Below are 20,563 nucleotides of genomic sequence, written 5' to 3'. Positions count from 1 at the left end.
CTGTAAAAGTATCACCCTGAGCCAGCACATATGACTGTCAAGCTGATATGAAATGAAAAATCCCTATTCATGATGACAGAGTGAAGTTTTTATTAGGTTTGACCAAACCAGAAACAAAATACTGTGAGTTTTTGTTGGTTTTTTTTTTATTTTTTTTTTAAATCTTGTCCTCCTTATCCTGCAATATTAATATTGTTTTCTAAAAATCAGTTTTATGAAAAATAAAAGAGTAAAATTATTGAGCAGCTCTATCAGTCTTCATGTCAACAGTACCCCAAAACTACACGAGCAGTTATCAGTTTTTCAATTTAACTCTTTTTTGTGTCTGCTTCTATTTCTTATCTCCTGATAAATTTGCTTTTCCAAGTTAAATTTCCCACAGTCATAATAATAAACTGAATATGAGGTTTGAGCTCCCTGTCTCTGCTTTTTCTCTCCTGCTTACATGGGAGGTATAAAACAGCTTACACGAGAAAAGAGACACAACACAGAGGATGGGATGGAAATGAGCAAAATAAAATCATGATAAGAATTGAGAGAGACACTGAAATGTGTGGAGTGAAATATGATCTCTTAAAAAGGAATATATACTAAGAGAAGAAACAGGGTACAAAAGTAAACATGTTCATACTTTCTGCTCCTTTCTTGTGCAACTCTCTCACATCTGCACATCCCAAAGTTTTCCTTCTCTTTTTGTGAATATCTTTAGCAAAGGTTCATTGTAACAATATGGCTTTTTTGTTACTAACTGCAAGGAAAAAGGAGAAAGGGTTGTGGCAAGAGATGGGGTTTCAAATATCAATAAAGGAATGTAAACCATAAGATGTGGTGGAGTTCCCATCCCTGGAGGTGTTCAAGGAATGACTGGACATGGCACTCAGTGCTCTGCTCCGGTTGACAAGGTGGGGAAGGACTTGATGATCTCAGAGGTCTTTTCCAACCTCAGTGATTCTGTGATTTTCTAAGAACAACCCCAGCCTTCCAGAGAACCTCTCAAACACTGAAAACTATTCTCATTAAACAACATTTCTCACTGAAGCACAGGGGAGGTCTCACAGCACACACCGAGGGCAGGAAATGCAATCCAAAGCTCCACGTACTTTTTTTTTTTATTTACTTTTTAAAAAAATTAAACTTCATAGCAGACCTGCTTTGGCTTCACACCCATGGCATCACACTCCATTATTTCCCTTTGAAAGATGCCTGTAAACTTTAAAAGCCTATCCCTCCAACTGCACAGGCCATTCAAATACTTGAGGGGTTAATAAACTCTTACATTATCCCGAAATCACAAGTTTTATACCTCGAATTTTTCCAGTTGGAGCTCCTAAGAGAGGAGTAATTGCATTGTAGTAACATTCAAGCTCGATTTAGGTTTCTCCATCAGCAGAATGAAGTGTGTCTTACTCCTCAGGTGTGAGACTTGGCCCCTCTGCCTTTGGCAATATTTTATCCCCACGCAGTCAGCAGACAATGTCAGCAGAGCCAATTCTTACTAAACTGGGTGTGTCACAAATCCACAGCGAGCAGGGGATTTCTTATGCCAACAAGGCTTCTCAACCTTTACCTTATTACCACACTTCTTGGCTGCTCTGAGATAAGAATCTTTTATGGGTTTGTTGTTTTTTGTTTTTTTTTCCTGCTCGTGTGTGAAATCTCAGATAAAGGAGCCAAAGGCAGGGAAAGTTTTATGACTCCGTTTTATCAAAAATTTCGATCTGCACAAGTTCGTGGCTGTGGGATGAGGTCAGGGAAACCACACCCATTCCCTCGACAGACCTTCCTTTCCCTTCAGTGGACAGTTTTCCATGGGCTGCAGAATTCTGCCCCGCTGGAGGAGAAGCGCCTGCCTTGGGATGGGATGCAGTGCCAAGGAAACCAGGAATTCTCTGCACGTTGTGTGTGCTCAAGATGCATCATCTGTGAGTTTTGGAGGTGAAGTCTCCCTGTAATGAAACTCAGCTGAGCAGGAACAAGGCTGGAAACACCAGCAGGAATGCTGAGGGATAACAACAAGACAGGTTTGGCACGGAGGGATGCAGGAAACAAAACAGCCACAGTGAAGATTTCCAGAGAAAAAGGATGTTAATTGCCCTGTAAGAAGGAAAGAGGGTGACACAAGGAATGGCCAGCACATGCCAAGCAGCACATTTTATTTACTTTTCATTAACATGTCTTCCTAGGAGAAGGTTAAATACTCCAGGAGGGGGATGGGATGTTCCTTATGTGAAGGAATCCAGACAAAAGTGAACAGAGATTTGCTTTCTTCAGCATTCATTGATATTAATTGCCTTATTGAACTAGCTGAGGAAACATGGATTTCCCAGTGCCAGCATAAAGGATCATTATTTATAAGCTAACTGATCCCACAAATTCTACACTTAGCTCAACATTTCCTTTGGAAATGCTGAAAGAATCTTCTGAACAATCATTATATTTCATACTTTACACTGAGGCACAGCAGCTCAATGATACAGGTTTTCCAGGAAAAGAAAAACAAGTTTTAAGGTTCACAGACTCCAAATCAGCTCTGAAATGCTGCATATTATTACATTTTTCCTGCCTTTAGTTTTCCTTCTCTCCCTTTTCCCCTGACTTACAGGTGTCCTTAGTTACAGCCATCAGTAAAAACAAAACACACATGCAGCCTATAAATCTGTATTTGTGTACTAATTCATAAGAGTAAAATATCTTCAGTTGCTCCTTCCAATTTCCTTTCCCTGTTCAAATCATAATTGTGCTGCAATATTTTGGGCTTAAGCTTTCAGGAACTTGCTGTTGTCCCAAAAGGTTGGTTACATGAAGACCTGCAAATGTGGGTTCTGGCTTCAAGTGAATATATTTAGCAGGAGAGGCTCTTCCAAGCACAGCAAAAGTGACTAAATAACCACTGAAACCTTTAATCAAAGCACTAAATTGTCACTGCACCCCTATGGAGATAGATATGGATGACTCAGTCCATCAGAGTTCATGAAAAATTACACCACAACACACCAAATTGTGTTTCTCAGTAGCAAAAAGTTAATAAATTTGAAGGAGAAACCAAGAATAAAAGTCAAGTTCTTTTGTCCCAATATATCCTAACAATGCTTATGGAATTGCTGCAGTCAAGTTCAACTTTGTTGCTCCAGGATCAGTCTGGGGGCTTTATGTGCTGTTTTAAATCATAGCTGAGCAGAAATTGGTGTGCAAATTGCAAAGGCATAAATGTTGGGTTTACTCATATTCCTTCCTCTTTGTATCCCAGTCAGAATCCTTCACCCTCCATACCAACCATTTTTGGCACAGTTTAGATGGCAGATATATAAGCTACAAAGGAAGAACTGGGATCTGTTCTATAGTTGTAATCATTCAATCCACACAATGAAAGACAAAACACTTTTAGTGGCCTGAAAAGAAGCAAAACATCCTTGGAGAAGACAAACTTGACTAGAAAGATCATACTTGTGGGTAGACTTAAGTTAAAGGAGATGGAAAAGTGAAAAAACCTTCTGGCTGGAGAGAGAAAAACTCCAGGATACTGAGCCCACATTTGAGGATCCTTGGCCAGGTGAGCCACATGTAGCTTTTATTTATTAATACAGAAAAAATATTTAAAAATAGATATTTGACATGGATAGTGCTTATAATTTATGCAGGAAAAGAGCCTTGTGGTTGTGCTGTTAATCAAAGGCTGGACATGATAAACCTTGGCTTAAACCAATGCCACTGATTGCTGCTCCAAAGCTCTTCAGAGAAGAAAGTGAACACCATGTGAAGACAAACATGTCCATTCTTAACCAAAGTGTCCATTGAGCTTCTTTGTAAGGATGGAATTTTCAAACTTTTCTGTATTAGGGAGAACAGAAAACCATCTCCAGAAGACAAGACTTGCATACATGTGGCAACCAGGAGTTGAGATGTTGGGACATCAAATGTCCAGGACTTGAGGGGGAAAAAAAGAGCTTGGAGGGCTTTGAGAGAGAGGAACATTCTGCAACTACAAAGCAAAATACCCAGAAATTCACGGGATGCTCAGAGGAGACAGTGGGTGTGTTGATAATAAACCCAAGTTTAGAAAGCCAATCAGTGGTGTCTAATGACTGCTAGGGAGAGAACCTGTAAAGAAAAAGGAAAATATGGTATTAAAAGGGGGTAAGTGCTAAACAAGCATAAAAACTATGATTAAGGACAACAGTTTGTTCTCCCAATGGATAATAAGACAAAACAAGGCATGGTCCTAAAATTTTCTGTAAAATAGATGTCTCATATCTCTCACTTTAACACAAGGCAACAATCAGAGAATGGTTTGGGTTGGAAAGGACCTTGAAGCTCTTCTTGTGCCTCTCCCTGCCATGGGCAGGGACACCTTCCACTGGACCTGGTTGCTCAGAACCTCATCCAACCTGGCCTTGGACACTTCCAGGCATGGGGAAAGCAATAGTTCTTAGAAATCCAAAATATGAAACAGAATTTGAAGTTTTGCTATCAAGACATTTAATATTAAGCCATTGCCACAAAGGAAAGGAAGCACTTAAAAGCCTCCTCTGTCTTATTTCCAAGACAGCATTTTTTAGTTCAATCCTTTGTTCCTGTAGCTGTTCCCTTTTGCAGAGTATTTGAGGGCTTCAGAACCCATTAAATTGAAGATTTAATGATTCTATGTTGCCAATACATAGCTTAGTATTGTTTGTGCTTATGCAAGTGTACAAACACACACACACTGTAAACTTGGAGAGTGACCCATGGCCTACTTAGGTGGAACTGGTCACACTTTATGTTCAATTGAAGTGTTCAAAGGAAACACCCCCCCCCAAAAAAAAAAAAAAATCTTTACATCTTTTCCTTGAATTGGGCTGGCATGGAAAATCGTGTTCATATTGTACTCATTTGTGGTCTGCTTCTCAGGAATTTCAACTGATGACAATTCAAAGATAAATTTGCTTTAAAAATAAATGATGAAAAATAACTGGCTTCTTGGCTCTTATTTCATAATCTCCAAAGTATGTTCAGATTTATGTAATTACAGTAGAAAATAGAAGTCTAAAAATGAAATCCACTCTCGTGTTAGAGCAGCCACCATTAATTGGATTCTTCTTGCAATTCCTTTGTGCTCTGCTGGAGCACCAAACTCCACCATGAGTGGGGGAAACGTGGAGTTCTGACCTCTCTGGGCTGTGTTTAAGGCCATGGCATGGGAGCTCCAGGCTTCTCAACTCCTCAGAGTCAAGAAGATACTCAGTGGGAAGCCCATTAAATGTGCTCACAACTGGGCAGATACTTCACTGAGCCAAAGCCCAAACTTGGGGTACTTTGGACATTTTTTCCACCTATTTGTAACCTCTAAATGTGACTTTCAGCACTCATTCCCTTCTTTAACTTATGTGGAAAAGAGTAGGACTGATTTTCTTTCCTTCAAGCAACAAGGGTTAAATTGTGAGGGTGTTAAATTGTAACTCAAAAAGAGTAAAAAAAAAAAAAAAAAGCCAAAGCAGCTAAAATATGACCCTGCTGAGTGAGGTGTAGGGTCTGACTGTAACCTAAAAAATCAGCTGTATCTCTGGAGGACAGAAATTGCCAGGCTGGACATGGAGCTGGACAGCAATCCAGCTCTGGGGTCTCCAGCACAGGAAGGACATGGAGCTGTTGGAGTGAGTCCAGAAGAGGCACCAAGATGGTCAGAGGATGAAGCAGTTGTGCTGGGAGGAAAGGATAAGAAAATTGGGATTGTTCAACTTGGAGAAGAGAAGCTTCGGGGTTATCTAAAAGTGGCCTTGTGGTACCTGAAAGAGCTGCAAGAAAGATGGAGAAAGACTATTTCCAAGGACAAGGGGGAGTGGCTTCCCACTGCCAGAGGGTAGTTTTAGATTAGATATCAGGAAGAAATTCTTCCCTGTGGGAGTGATGAGGCCCTGAGACAGGTTGCCCAGAGAATCTGCAGCTGTCCCATCCCTGGAGGTGTTCAAGGCCAGGTTGGATGGAGCTCTGGAAAACCTGGTCTAGTTGAAGGTGTCCTTGCTCATGGCAGGAGGTTGGAAGGAGGTGAATTTTAAGATCCTTCCCAACCCAAACCACTCAATGATTCTCATGAATTTATGAAGGTTCCACCATTTTTCTCTAAACTAAGGTGACCAAACCTATTTCAACAGTGTCAATCTAGTTCCTAACCCAAGTTCAAGCTTGTTTCTGATTATTGCAGACCATGCCTTGATTTAAAATATGCTTTGTACCTCTCCTGCTAAAGACCTTTAGCAGAAGCTGCCAATACTGCATGTAAGTTCCCTCTGTATTTTCTACCTATTGCTGTAATGCCTATACATTCTATACATTGCTGCTATTACTAACAGCTACAACCTTCAGGGATGCCCCAAGAAATCAAAAAGATACCAAATAGAAGTGAAAATGAAATATAAAATACATGAGATTAATATGCAGAACCAAAAAATCTGTGGCTGAGGAACACGGTGCAGGTTGTTGCTCCTCTGAGAAGAGTTAACAAAACTCACACCTGAAAGGGAAAGGAAGCACAGCTCAAACTGGGAACCCCTGAAAGCAGCAATGCAAGAACCCAAATTTCACTCCATCTCTGATGTGCTTCAGCTCAACTCTAAAATTATTCATTTGGCCTCTGCTCCTTCACCAGCTCTGAGGTGTTTGGGTGAAATGTAAATTGGATATAATAATATAAAATCAGTAATTGGTGCTGATAGAGATGTGGAAACAAAATGATTTTATAAGCATAAACCCTCAATAAAAAATTTTTCAAACCCCAAAAGAAATAAATAAAAGTGTTTCCCTATTTCTACCAACCTAAATTTTCAGGCTTCTAAATGAACACAATGAAAATTTCAGTGAAATTATCTATGGGATTGTATCCTTCTCCTTTTCTGTAGGACCTGCATAAACCCTCTGTGTTGCCACCTCTTTCCTCCTATCCATACACCCTTTTCCCAGCTTTACTTTCACAGTATTGCACCTCTCCCTGGGTATTACCCAGGGCTTCTTTAGCAATGCCACCCCTCAGGTGACATCCATCCCCTCCTTGCCACTCCTACACTCATCCAGATTTTTGTCATGTGCCTCTTCTCCCATTTTTCCATATCTGTGACTTCCATGGTGGCAGTAAAGAATCAGCTTTCTGAAAAATGGCTTCAGAGATGAACATGTACTCTCTTATTGACACATATTTTTAAATAATTGAGACCTGCAACCCTGCTTATAAAGTCTGATATATAATATATGATACCAATATAATGTGATTGACTGGATGATCTACAAATGTAAGTCCCCACTCATTCCTTGTCATGTCTGACATGGTGTCTAGTTTTTCACCAGATTATTTGAATCAGGGTCTCTGTCTTCACATGTGTTTTTATAGGTTTTACCACAACAGGATTCTGACATAAATTACAGTCTTGGGATTGCCAGCAATTTTTGCTAAGAATAACTCCAATAATAAAGCCAAACAATTCCTTGTGGTGGGCTAATCTTTTAAGCTGGAGAAGCCTGGATTGATTACTGAGTACCAACTCATCTCTGCTCTAGGAGAAGGATTGAGATGCTTTCTGGACACCAAAAGTAAAAGCTGAAATTGGAAACCCCTCAGCATGTGCATCCAGAACCAGGCAGAGAGGAATTCCAGTACATGGAATCAGAATGGTGGTGGTTGGAAGGGACCAACTCCTCTAGACATCTAATCCAACCCCCTACAATCAATGAGGGCATCTTGCTCCAAGCCCCATCCAGCCTGGCCTGGGACACTCCCAGGGATCCAGGGGCAGCCACAGCTTCTCTGCCCAGCCTGTGCCAGGGCCTGCCCACAATCACAGCCAGCAATTCCTTCCCAACATCCCACCTATCCCTGCCCTCTGGCAGGGGGAAGCCATTCCCTGTGTCCTGTCCCTCCATGCCTTGTCCCAAGCCCCTCTCCAGCTCTCCTGGAGCCCCTTTAGGCATAGGAAGAGTCTCCAAGGTCTCTCTGGAGCCTTTTCTTCTCCAGGCAGGACACTCCCAAACCTTAGCCTTCTCTCACAGGAGAGGAGCTTCATCCCTGTAATAATCTTTGTGGTCCTCCTTGGAACCCACTCCAGGAGATCCAGGTCTTTCCAGTGGTGAGGACCCCAGAGCATCACTCAGCAGTACATCAGGATAGAGTATTAGAATTCAAAAGGCCTTGTTGAACTGGAGAAAAGACCTAAAAATCCCATGTAATTAAGGAAGGAAAACCCAACAAATTTTATGATCAGTTAGGAACAACCAGAGTGTTAAATACAGAATGTCAAAACATCAGTTCTGTGTGACAGTTACACAAATCAGAATATAAAATGTTATGATATTGTAGAAAAAAGATGCATAACACCTCAGGGTGCCTTCATGTGGATACAACTGGAAATAATGGGGAATGACCTGCTGCATTTTTGGCCTTGATAATAGTTGGCCCAGCTGTAGTTTTACACAGTCTTTAAATATCCAGGACAAGAAAGATGTGGGCAGACTAGAGAGAGACTAAAAGAGAAGAGTGAGAATGGCAAGTATCTAGAAAACCAGAATTTCCAGGGAAAAATAAAAAAATAAAGGGATTAGGATTGATTGATCTATAGAGGAAGAGACTGGGGTAAAACTGCACATAAAAATATGGCTGATATGGAAAAAAAAGGAAGAAAATTAATTGTTACCCATGGCAATTGTGGGCAGGAAAAGGGAGAATTTGGGCATTATGATCATCCAATGACAGTAGGAAGAAAAAAAAAGGGAAGCAAGAACAAAAAACTCTGGTTATTTTCTTTAGTGAAATTTAAATTTTAGGGGCAAAAAAAGAAAAGTTATTTGGCTGTATGGGTGGAAAAGTGAAATTTAAATTTTAGGGGGAAAAAAAGAAAAGTTATTTGGCTGTATGGGGGGAAAAGTGAAATTTAAATTTTAGGGGGAAAAAAGAAAAGTTATTTGGCTGTATGGGGGGAAAAGTGAAATTTAAATTTTAGGAGGAAAAAAGAAAACTTATTTGGCTGTATGGGGGGGGGAAACTTGGAAATGGGAAACACTTCATGCAATTTCATTAGGATTTACATCCTTTAATGTGAGATAGACTTAAAATCTATTTTTAACCAAAGAAATCTTATTAAAGTAAGAAGATTGCCTGCTTTACTACTTGTAGTTGTTTCAAGCAGTGGTGGCTGATGATGCTCTTTATAAACAATAGGGAATAAATTTAAACAAGCTAAAAGATGTTTAATGTAAAAAAAAAAAAAAAGCCAACCTGCAGCTTGAGAAGAAATATGTTGTTGTGGATTGCATATTTTACATGCAATTTATGCTGCAGTTTCTCTTCATTAACCACATCTCGCAGATTTTTCAAAGCACCAGCGTGAATATCATTAACATGTGTTAAAAATGTGTTTAAAATAATGTATAAAGCTGTGTGTTTAAAGCAAAAAGTTTAGGGATAATGAACAAGGGTGTCTGGGGTTTATATATTGGTTTGTGGGTGTTTTGATATATAAAGCAGGCTCTGTGTGCACAAATGCACATATATATTGTTTAGAGCTGGTGTTTTAATTAAGCTGAACTAGACCTTAACGAGAACACCCAATTCATAATTCTCTCTTTCTGTTCTATAGGTTCTTATTAGTTAAAGCAGATATAATCCATTCTGAAATGTGACATGTAGAAATTGCCAGAATCTCCTTGGGTTTTATTTCTTTCTTTACCATTTTCCTTTTACTACAGGAGTCTCAGGAAATATCTTGTTGCCTTCAGGTTTTTTTCTGCTGCGCATCCTGTTTTGTGTCCATCTTCCAAAATTGCTTTTGGTAGAATGGTATTGATAGAAATGATTGATAATGGCAGACAGAGGTCTTGAAAGTCAAAAAAAATCCAAAGTTTACAATCTGAGTAATGGACAATTCCCAATGTTGACACATCATTCTGGTCCCAGTAACATCTCATAGAGTTCTAAAAGGTTTTGGGCTGGAAGGAACCTTAAATTCTAATCCTTCTTTGAAAGCCACCTCTGTGTCTAGTCAGGAAAATATCAACCAAATGGAAGTTTTTTAGTGAGAAGCCCCAAAGATAAGAACTTTCAATTTGGGACAGGTATTTAGTGATCTATCACTTTACTAAAGATTAATATTTAAAAATTAAGTGGAAAAACAAAATTTAGTATAAAAAAGGAACAGAAATAATTTTATAAATGTATCACAAGCAAACCATAATTTCCCTTGAAAACTCAGGCTAAAAGTGAGAAAAGGCACTTAAAGGACATTAAGTTCTCATTTCAAATCCAGTAAAATTCTTCTCCTCCTCCTCCAAATTTTCACCAAACTGTTTCTTTACCCCATCCTTCCTTTCACTGTGTATCATTTTTTTGGAACAGGGTTGCAGCTCCCATGGACATTTGTTGCTTGTTTATACCTGTTTGACAGAATCACAGTGGCATTTCAGCAGCTTTCAGTGCTTCTTAGCTCACTTTTTGCAGGTTCATGTTCTCCTTCTCCTAAGCCATCCAACCAGATTTTTTGGACTTTGCATAAGAAGCTTTGAATAATGTCTGTTTGTTGTCCCAAGAAAGGAAAAAAGACTTCCTGCACTTCAAAATTAATGCTGTGTGTCTCTGCTGAGCAGGCAAGAAGGGACCAGGAGTTGGAATTAATAGTGTATTATTTGCCCAGTCTTCCCTTGTTCTTTACCTAATAAATGGATTCTTTTTTCTTACAGTCCACAAATGTTGTTCCACACCTAAAGAACTATTTAACAAGTGCAGCAAAACAAATCATGGAGGGTTCTTACAAAACAAGGGAAAGCACAACCCTAAATGAAAATTGTTGTCTCTAGGAGAAATGGGTTGAAGGATCACTTGGTTTTTTTAAACTTTTATTATTTTATCAACTTGACTTTAACTAATTGTGTTTGTTCCCAGATTTTCAGCTGGTTGGATTTTCCCTTGCAATGGGAAGTTGAGAAACACTCCAGCTCAGTGAGTGAGGACCCCAAAGTTGATGTCAACCTCCAGAAAGGGATGGTTTTCTCTAAACCATGGCTTGGCATGGAAAAGTTTCTCTTCTTAAAATATTATCAGCTTCATGTTGATAAAAATCAGTTAGTAAGTCATTTTGAAGCAGTCCTGACATTAGATAATGTGTACAAGTGGAATCACAGAATTATCCAGGTTGCAAAAGACCTCCAAGACCATCAAGCCCAACCTGTGACTCATCCCTACCTTGTCAACAAGACCAGAGCACTGAGTGCCACATCCAGATGTTTCTTGAACACCTCCAGGATTGGTGACTCCACCACCTCCCTGGGAAATCCTTCCAAAAACCTTTCTATGAAGAACTTTTTCCTGAAAGAGCAGTTTAAACCAGCCAGAGCCCTTTAAATTAACAGAGTAACACTGGAGTCCTCCTAGTAAAGCAGCCTGGGACACCAAATTGGGGCATCCCGAGGCTTTGAGGGAATTTACACCTGGATTCAACTCTGAATCCCAAAGCTGGATGTGCCTGCTGTGCAAACACTTGTGCAGTTTGCTGATTCTCCAAAGGAACTCAACCCATCCCGTCCTGCTTCAGATGTTTCACAGTGTCACCTGTGTTAGATGCCCACAAGGCTCAGTGTCCCTTCCTATGGGCTGGAAAGGGCAGACACTGCTATTGGGTGTCCAGCCAGGGGTGGATCCAGGAGATGCATCTCAATCAGTGTATAATTAAACAAGGCAGGGTCTGTTGCCTGGCTCTGAAGGCAAGGGACACAGTGGGGTGACATCTCCATGGCTGCCTGACCTCCCTGAGAGAAATGTGGTGTCCACGTTGGGGAAGGAATCTTGTTCCCAGTCAAAACTGTGTCAGGGATGGTGCAAACAGTGCAGGACATGAGTAAATGTCACCCAGAAAAGTTGTGGACACCCCACCCTGGAAGTGCTCAAAGCCAGGATGGATGAGACTTGGAGCAACCTGGCCTAGTGGGAGGTCCCTGCCCATGGCAGGGGAGTGGAACGAGATGGTCTTTAAGGTGCCTTCCAACCCAAACCATTGTGGGATTCTGTGTGCCAAGCATGAGCTGGCAACATGGGATGAGTACTGTGAGCATGGGCTGGGGTCTCTGTCTGCAAAAGGGTGACAGAGAGAACCAGGGAAACCGTGGCATTTGGGTGACTTTTAGGTGATCACATTGATACATAAACCAAAATCCCACTGAATTAAGAAAAAGAAAATCCTCTAATTAAGGATAATATTTATAGGGTAGACTAATACTTTATGATTTCCTCAAACCTGTGTTGATTTCAGTAACCCTGGCATAGATGAATCTATTAGCAATGCTCTCCTGCTCGGCGTCACCCAGGCAGCAGGACTAAGTCTTGGCTTGAATATCAGAAGGGATTCCTCAAACCAGGATCCTTCTGAGGCTTTGGAGCTTCAGCATTAAGCATGAAGTTAAGACCAGAAATAAAAGGGTATTTATCATCAAACAAGGGTGCTTTTTAGTGCCAGCTCAGACACGTGACATGATTTGGAGAGGTGACAAGTCTTTTGACACCAAGATTTCAGTGCCACACATTGGAGTTGCCTCTTGCCTACTGCACCCCACGTCTGCTTGCTCCCCAATCATTTATGGAGAAGACATGATCCAAGTCTCCCAAGCCTTTTTGTAGTACCCAGACACATTTCTCTGCCCAAAGAGACGGGTAGTCAAAGTTCTCAGCAAGCCACAAGCAAAGCAGATCCATTTATCTTCTCCCACCTTGCTCAACAGCCTCAGAGGTCTTTGCTTCCGAGCTGCAACATTATTGACATAGTTGTGCTTTTCTCCCCTTTGGATCAGGGCAAATTAACCAACAATGAGATAACAGCTTAAAACAGTGGGTTTTCTCTCTGAGATTAGCTCAGTTGATTAAAACCAGGTTGTAATAACGTCAAGGTTGTGGGTTCAGTCCCCTCTATGGGGGACTTCAGAGTTGGACTCGAGGATCCTTGTGGGTCCCTTCCAACACAGAATAGTCTGTGATTCTGTGATTCTTCTACCAATAAGGTCTATAAGCAAGCCCCAAATCCTTGCACTAAAAGTTGAGGCAGCCTTTCCCCGGGGAAAAGCGAACTTCATTTATAACCCATATTTGATTTCCTCTTTCTAATCTCTCCGCAGCCTTTTTTCCACTGCTGCGTGCTTTAATTTCCCTTTCAGTCAGAAGTTTAAAAAACTTTAGCTTCTAATAACTGGAAAAAAAATGGTTATTTAAAGATAACTGCAACTTGCTTAACATGCCAGACTATCATATGCTCGCTGCTTTGAAGCTGCAAATTAATGACGAGCAGGAACAGTGACTATCTTTCCGAGCAAACTGACCTCTTTCTAATGGCTCATCGCTAATGTCATCTGTCTGCTGCATCTCATTATGGGAATTTCACGGAGGAGGAAAGTATCTTAAGGCTGTGCACAAATAAAAAAGGACCTTCTAGTATGGAGCACTTTGAAAATTTTTGATCTCTCCAAATACCTTCCTTAGATACTGGTTTCCCCTTTTGTGCATGGCACGCTGCTTATGTCATCTATTCTCTGTGACTAATTATGTTAATTTTGTGCCATAAAAGTAACTGAAGGCTGTTAAGGAATGAAAGCTTTTGAGTGGCCTTATTTCATAAACACCCCTTTTGAACAAGGCGCATTTAGTCATATTTGCAGTAACAGAAAGAGTCTTGTGCTAAAAATACAACAAAGGCTCTTGAATATGGCCATTTATTCCTACTTTATTAGGTAATTTATGAAAAGTATGAAGGGAAGCCTTTTTGTTACTATAATTTGCATAAAGCTGGTGCCCCATTAATGAGATAACTTCCTGCCTTTTGTGTACCACCAGCTGGAAATAGAAATATAGGAACTTTTCTGTCTCCCAATTACTTAACCTGCTGAGTTCAGAGTTGGAGAGTAAACAGGATTCACATCAGTCAAAGAAGTTGATTTCTGCCGCTCTATTGGAAATATTTTTTATTTAATTAAGGAACCAGTGAGAGCAAAATGGCAAAAATACGGTAAAAATTCATCAGCCTCAGCCCAAGGCTTTAAACCTGTGCTTCAGCTTTGCACCTGTCTTTTTGTGCTGTCAGTCACAATTAGTTGTGCTCCAGACTAGATCCATCAGGAATCAAGGCAGGCATCTAAACCTGACAGTTTGAAGGGATCTGGGTGCCAAAGGATGCAGATGGGTCCTGGACATCATTTAAAAATCACCTCGAAACTCCATTGGCCTCCAGGGCCCAGACACTCCTGGAAATCCTATTAATTGCCTCTCTGGTGTTGATACTTTAGATATTCTGATTTGGAAAACTCCCTGCTCCAGAGGAACAACTGAGCATTTCCCAACAAGGGGGAAATTCCTCATCTATAGCACTGATTCGTGTGCCAAAAGTACAATCTGCCTTTGGATTGGCTGATGTGGTGCAGTGGTACATGTCACTCTGCTTAGAAACAGAATAGGGTTTTTTTTCATCAGCTTTCCACATTAATAGCATCATTTTGACTGCTGAATTAAAGGTATTGTTTATCAATTCCAGCATCTCAGAATCATTTATACATAAGGTGATAACTAGCCATAAAATCAATGGACCAGCTCCCCTATTTAGATATTTTTACACTGTTTACTATCTCTGAATTTCTTTCAAGTGACTTAATTATAATTAGGATAATGACAACTCCTTAACAATGTGGTGAAACATATGCAGGATACAAAAAAAACCCCATAAAAATCTATGTATGTATAAAGAATTTAAATTTCTTTCTCAGCCTTCGTGTAGTTTGAGGTCAGTTTGTTGGAGCACTGAAGATTGCTCGGTGGTCAAATTGCATGTTTAGTCATAGCTGCCTAATCTGTTAAATCTGAATAAAAGGCATCCTTTGAGGTGGAACAGAGCATGTGACAGGTTTGTACTCACCTCACCCCACTCTTTGGTCAGGGATTCCCTCCTTTCCCATTGCAGAAAAACTTGGCTCATCACCATTCAGCTCTAAAGGAGGAAAAGGCAATCAAAATCACCTTTCAGACAATCAAATGCATTCAATCCCAGTTTAAAAAGTCCTTTGACACTCCCCTGTATATCTAAACAAATCGCTGCCAACCCACATATCACCTCATCTACTTAAAATATGGGTCTATTTAGAGGAGCTGCAATAGAGTTTCCCCTGTCATTTTAACTATGAGCTAAACCACAAGTGCTGACATGCTAAAGGTTGGCACAGTCAAGGGCCTAATTACTCTACAAATTGCAGTGAGACGATAAGATCCATCTCCTCTTGCTTGAGGCACTGGGCTGGGGAGGAAAGTCTCCAGACTGGAGAGGAAAGTGCCCACAGGCTCCTTTCAGGGGCAGCAGAGACAAACAGACACCTCCAGACTGGGACCCACAATTCACATGGGGCTGATTCCTTCCCAGTTTAAATTCCTTAAGTACTTGCTTAGGGGGTATGAGTTGAGACTCAAATTATTTTTAGCTTGCCCTTAAAATAACAGTTTCAATTGTATCTGAAGGTGTGTCTGAAACTGAATCTTCAAATTCTACACCACCACCTTATTTGTTGCCTTATGTTGTTTCTACCCGTGGCAGCCAATGAAGCTCCCAATTTTTCCCACACACCTTTATGCCACATTTTTCCCTGACGTAATAATGACACTAAATATTTTGTTCAGCCAATTTGCTGCCAGAACAGGCCTCTTTGCTAAGAGACTGAAGGAAATAAATGCATTTCAAAGACATTCTTGGTACAACATGAAGTTTTAAATCCCAGTACACGGTGTTTTCTGGAGGGTTAAGGAAACACACAGAAAACTCAGAAACTGAGGTGGGAGCATCTCATGGACAATGCTGGGGCATAAAGACTTATTCTAGACTGACCATAAGGCAACATCACCTAAAAAACATTATTTCACAATTTTTTTTTCTGTTTTCCCACTCAAATTTTTCTTTTGTTGGGGTTTTTTCAAGGTAAAAAGTCTTTTTGACCCTTCCCTTTATATTTCTCTTTGCATTGTCTGAGTCCTTGCAAGGGGCTGGTCCAGCCCCCTGGGGAGGAAGCTCTTCAGTGTTTGTCCCATGGGAGATGCCCCTGAGGTCCTGCTCCACAGATCACAACCTTTTTGTGTCCCCCTTGTACCCCAGTCAGACTCCTGCACTCTCCAGGTTTGTTGTCCAAAAGGCAACTCTGTGGGTTGGCCAAATCCATCATGCCCTGGTCCTGCCAATGGCACTACCCAGGCAGAGAGGGAAAGGTCAGGGAACGTTCTGGAAGATTAGTCAAGGTGTCCTCCCTCCTCTTCCTTCTCCTCTTGCTGCCCACAGGTTGCAAACCTCAGCCAAAGACTTACTTGGCAGATATTTCAGCACATGACTAGCCCAGAGCGATGCCAACCTTCCAGAGCTTTGCCCAGGTGGCTCCCAGGGAAAGGTCAAAAGAGAAGGGAAAGGACAAAAAAAGTTCATCATCATCTGCAGGAATGTAGAAATGTGCCCAGAAAGGCTTTGGGTGTTCAGTGTTTAAGATTCAGCAGAATATGAGTCTATATAAAACTTGAAATAAAAGCAGCCCATTGACCTATTTAATGGGGCTCGTCATTAAAGCCACCAGAGCCAAGGAAAAATAGCCTAATGAGGAATTAAAAAAATAAAAGTGCAATAAAAAAAAGAAACCCCTCTCCATGCCCACTAGCCCAGGGCTAGCTTAATTAAAGTCAATGTAGAAATCTGCAAGAATAAAGAAATAAACAGTTAAATGTGTTATTTTTATCCCCATACTCCTGGCTGCTCGTTCTCCGTGATTGGTTTCATTCTCAAATAAAGCAGCAGCCTCTTGTTTGCTTTCTGTTCTCTGCCTAATTTGGACAAATATAAACTTTTCTAGGCAAATCCAGAAAATCAGTTGTTACCCTGGCTATGGAGCTCTGATGAAGGTTGGTTTGAGATTCTGATAATTACCAACATTTGTAGGAGGTGGCTTAAGAGGGCAGCACTAATTGGACAACAGTTTGTGGACTCTCTTCTCCCAGCACTTAAATGATAAATCAGTCACCAAAGACAGATAATATAAATAAAGTGATAGATTGGCTTTCCCTCTTGCTTCCTTTCTTTTGATTTACAAATCAGCACCAACGAGCTGTCTGTGGCCACAGAGCTGGTCTTACCAGGCCTTAGAACGTTGTTCTGTCTGTTTACAGTGATTTGGGAGACGAGAGGGGAAAAGTTTGAATCAACAAATATTTTCTACATTCCTCCTGGTAACTCCAAGGCCGGATTTCAGGGTGGGTTTTTTTTGTCCCCCCTCCTCGTCTGTTACAAGTTATGATGTGTGGATGAAGGCTTTTTCCCATGCAGTAATGACTGTATACTGAGATTTCAAGGGGCTGTTCATGACAATCCCATTTTCTGTGTAATTTCATGGTTGTCTTCTTGAATGAAGATATTGGCTGCTCTGAAGCAGGAGGTCAGATGCTCCTGCTCCCTTTCAGTATTGTTCCGGAGTATGTTTCCTTTCAGCTGATGAAAAGTAATTCATCATTTACACCCTTGAATTCTGCCAGGGTTTTTCTTTTTTTTTTTTTTTTTGAACAACTTTCCTTCCCCTGTGGTACCTTGGGCCCATGAAAGAGATAAATAGGTTCAATCCGACGCCGGGCCCCGAATCCTGGGAGCAGGTTCGGCCTTGGGCGCCCCGAGCTGCCCCTTTCTCATGATGGAGTTTGTCACCTTTCTACCTCTGCAAGTCAAATCCTGTCGACTCAGCCATCTCGCAGCCTCTCTGAAGTGGCTTTGGCACCCACTGGGGCATGGGAGCTTAAAATTGATTTTTTTTTCTAAGATCTGTCAAGTTCCCTTAAGGGAGAGGGCAGACAGCCGGGCGGCACAAAGGCTCAATGGCTGATGGGCACCCGAGGAACTCCCTCCAGGGGGGCCCCCAGTGCCAACCCCTCGTTGCTGAGGAGCTGCCCCTCTGCCAGAGAAACCTTCCTGCCAGTCTGCCTCCTTCCCCGAGCTTTGGAGCCTCATTCTTGCTTTTATTTAAGAAGCAGGGGGGTTAAAATAGTGGCAGCCAGCCTGCCAGGGTACCCCTTGGAAGGGATGCTCCTCCCTGGCACTGGGCATGGCACCAGGTGGCTGCTGCTCACCCTGCTTGGGACAAGGGCATATTGTCCCCCACGTGTCCCAGGAACACTCTGCACTGTGCAAATAATTCCTTATTATGCCCCATAAACTGTCAAAAATCAGTGGACAGGTAGTTCCCAGCAGGGAAAATTAGGGTGCAAAGAGAATAAAGACTTTCAGCTGAAAAAAAAATAAATTCTATATATCTATATATCTATATAGATAGATATCTCTATATATCTATAGATATATATAAAGAGAGAGAAACATACATATGAATATATATATATGAAATGTATAAATATATATAAAATATATAGTATCTGTTTATATGTATTTTAAGATCTGTACTATTCATTCAACACATATTAGTGCATATGTATTCATATATTCCTATATTAATATAGTGGTATATATATTAATACCATATATGCTATAATAAATATACTATAATATACAGACTATACAATATATACTATACTATTCAAATACTATATGACAATACATATATTTTAGTATATATTAGTATATAAAGGCTACTATAATACTTATATGTAATATAATTTTGGATATACATTTAGTGTATATCCCATTCTTTAAGTAGCAAAAGCCATCTCAAAGCAGGACTGCTGAGTGCAGAAAATTAAAACCCCCTGGCAGAGTGAGACTTGAGCTCCCAAAAATTCAGGTCCCAGCAGGCAGGCAGGGGGAGAGGCTGCACCTCCCCACACCAGGGACATCCCACAGCCTCACAGGCACCTCTGGGAGCCTTTCAGAACCCAGCCAGGTAAAATAAATTCATTTTGAGGAGACAAGCAGATTAGGTCACTGGAAAGCAGAGCAAAGCTTTTTGCAACAACACCTCTGACAGGGGCTCAGTTGGAGCAATAATTTCAGTGCAGGAATCCTGAGTTATTCCAAGGTCTGCATTTAAGCATTCTCAGACACTAAAAGGGTTAGTAATATAACCCCTTATTTATTTTATTTTAAGCAACTCTCTCACATTTAGTCTTTCAGAGAAGCAAATAATCTTTCAACTTGATCAATTTTTGTTGGCTTTTTGCTCAGCACACAGGTCTAAATTATGGAACATTCCCTGGGTTGGCTCTTTTTTTTTTTTTTGCTTTTTTTTAAACACTTCCCTTTGCTGCAAGTGTTTGGTTTTTTTCACAAAAACATCCCGTGCATCCACATTATCAACACACGTTTGAGTGGGCAAAAGTGTTGGTTAATCTGCTGCTGTCGTGACAGCAGGGGGAGCAAAAATCACTGCATCAGGGGGGAATTCACAGCAATCCTGGCTATTAAAAAGCCACTTCTGAAAAGAAATCGGCATTTTCGGGAGAAAACAATTGTTGCATACACTTATTATCCCCAGCCAAGCTAAAGCTGCAGGTTAACCCAAACTTTGTTATGCAAACTGTTAACAGAACAAACAGTAACTAACAGTAATTACAAGATTGAAACAGAAGTCAGGAGAGAGCTGAGATATTTTTAACCCATGAGGGGAGTGCTAGAACTCCCTCTGGAAGGAAAAAAAAAGGACAAGGAAGATTTGCAGCTTGTCTTTTTTAATTTTAATTTTTATTTTTGCCTGTATGCTGTGCTGCAAGGGAGGAAACTGCAGCCCACCCCAAGAGGAGGCACCTGTGGTGCTTCCTTTCCAAAGATTTAGGGTTAGAAGGGGCACAACTCTGACCCAAATGTAGTCCCAGGAGTAAATAATAAAACAATCAGTCACAAGATTAAATTAATATTTATATCCTCAAATATATCCACATGCTGCACACTTCCCTCTGCTCACCCTTTCCTTTCAGGGTGGTTTTCCCTTTCCTGGGGTTTTTTTGTGGGTGCTACCCATAGGTTTGGTTTTCTTTAAAGTTTGACTGACTCTTGCAGCTCAGACTGATTTTTTTGCATCCCTCCCAGCCAATCAGGTCACATTAAACGATTATAAAGAGGATCCTGAGATCTCTGGGGTGTTTGTCAGCTCTTCAGGTGAGGACACAGAGAGCAAAATGCTCCTCCTTTGTTCACCAGCTCCATCTGCCCCTCCATCCACCCATCTGCCTCTGTGTTCACACACGAAAGGAAAACCTGCTCATCAAATCCACAACATCTTTGACCACACTAGAACGGTTTGTGGAGTTATTTTTCCTTTCAGGTTGCTGGAAAATATTCACAGGATATTATTATAATCTGAAATAATTTTTTTCTCTTGCAGTTAGCATTCAGTATTTTCTTCCTGCTTCTCTAACTAGCCTTCCAGTTTGCTTCTGCTTATTTTATGGAGCCTTTCAGCTGCTTCACCTTACTAGATTTTGTATTTTTTTTTTCCAACACCTTGTGCTTACTGCTTATCTTACTCTTTACTATACAACTCTACTTAGCCACATTGAGCATTGTTACCTTTATCCTTCTTTAGACTTAAACCAGGATGAATTTCAAACGTCCTCCAACTGTTTCTG

Source organism: Pithys albifrons, chromosome 8, assembly GCF_047495875.1.
Source record: "Pithys albifrons albifrons isolate INPA30051 chromosome 8, PitAlb_v1, whole genome shotgun sequence".
NCBI classification, from domain to species: Eukaryota; Metazoa; Chordata; class Aves; order Passeriformes; family Thamnophilidae; genus Pithys; species Pithys albifrons.
Note: the sequence above shows the minus strand (reverse complement) of the source record.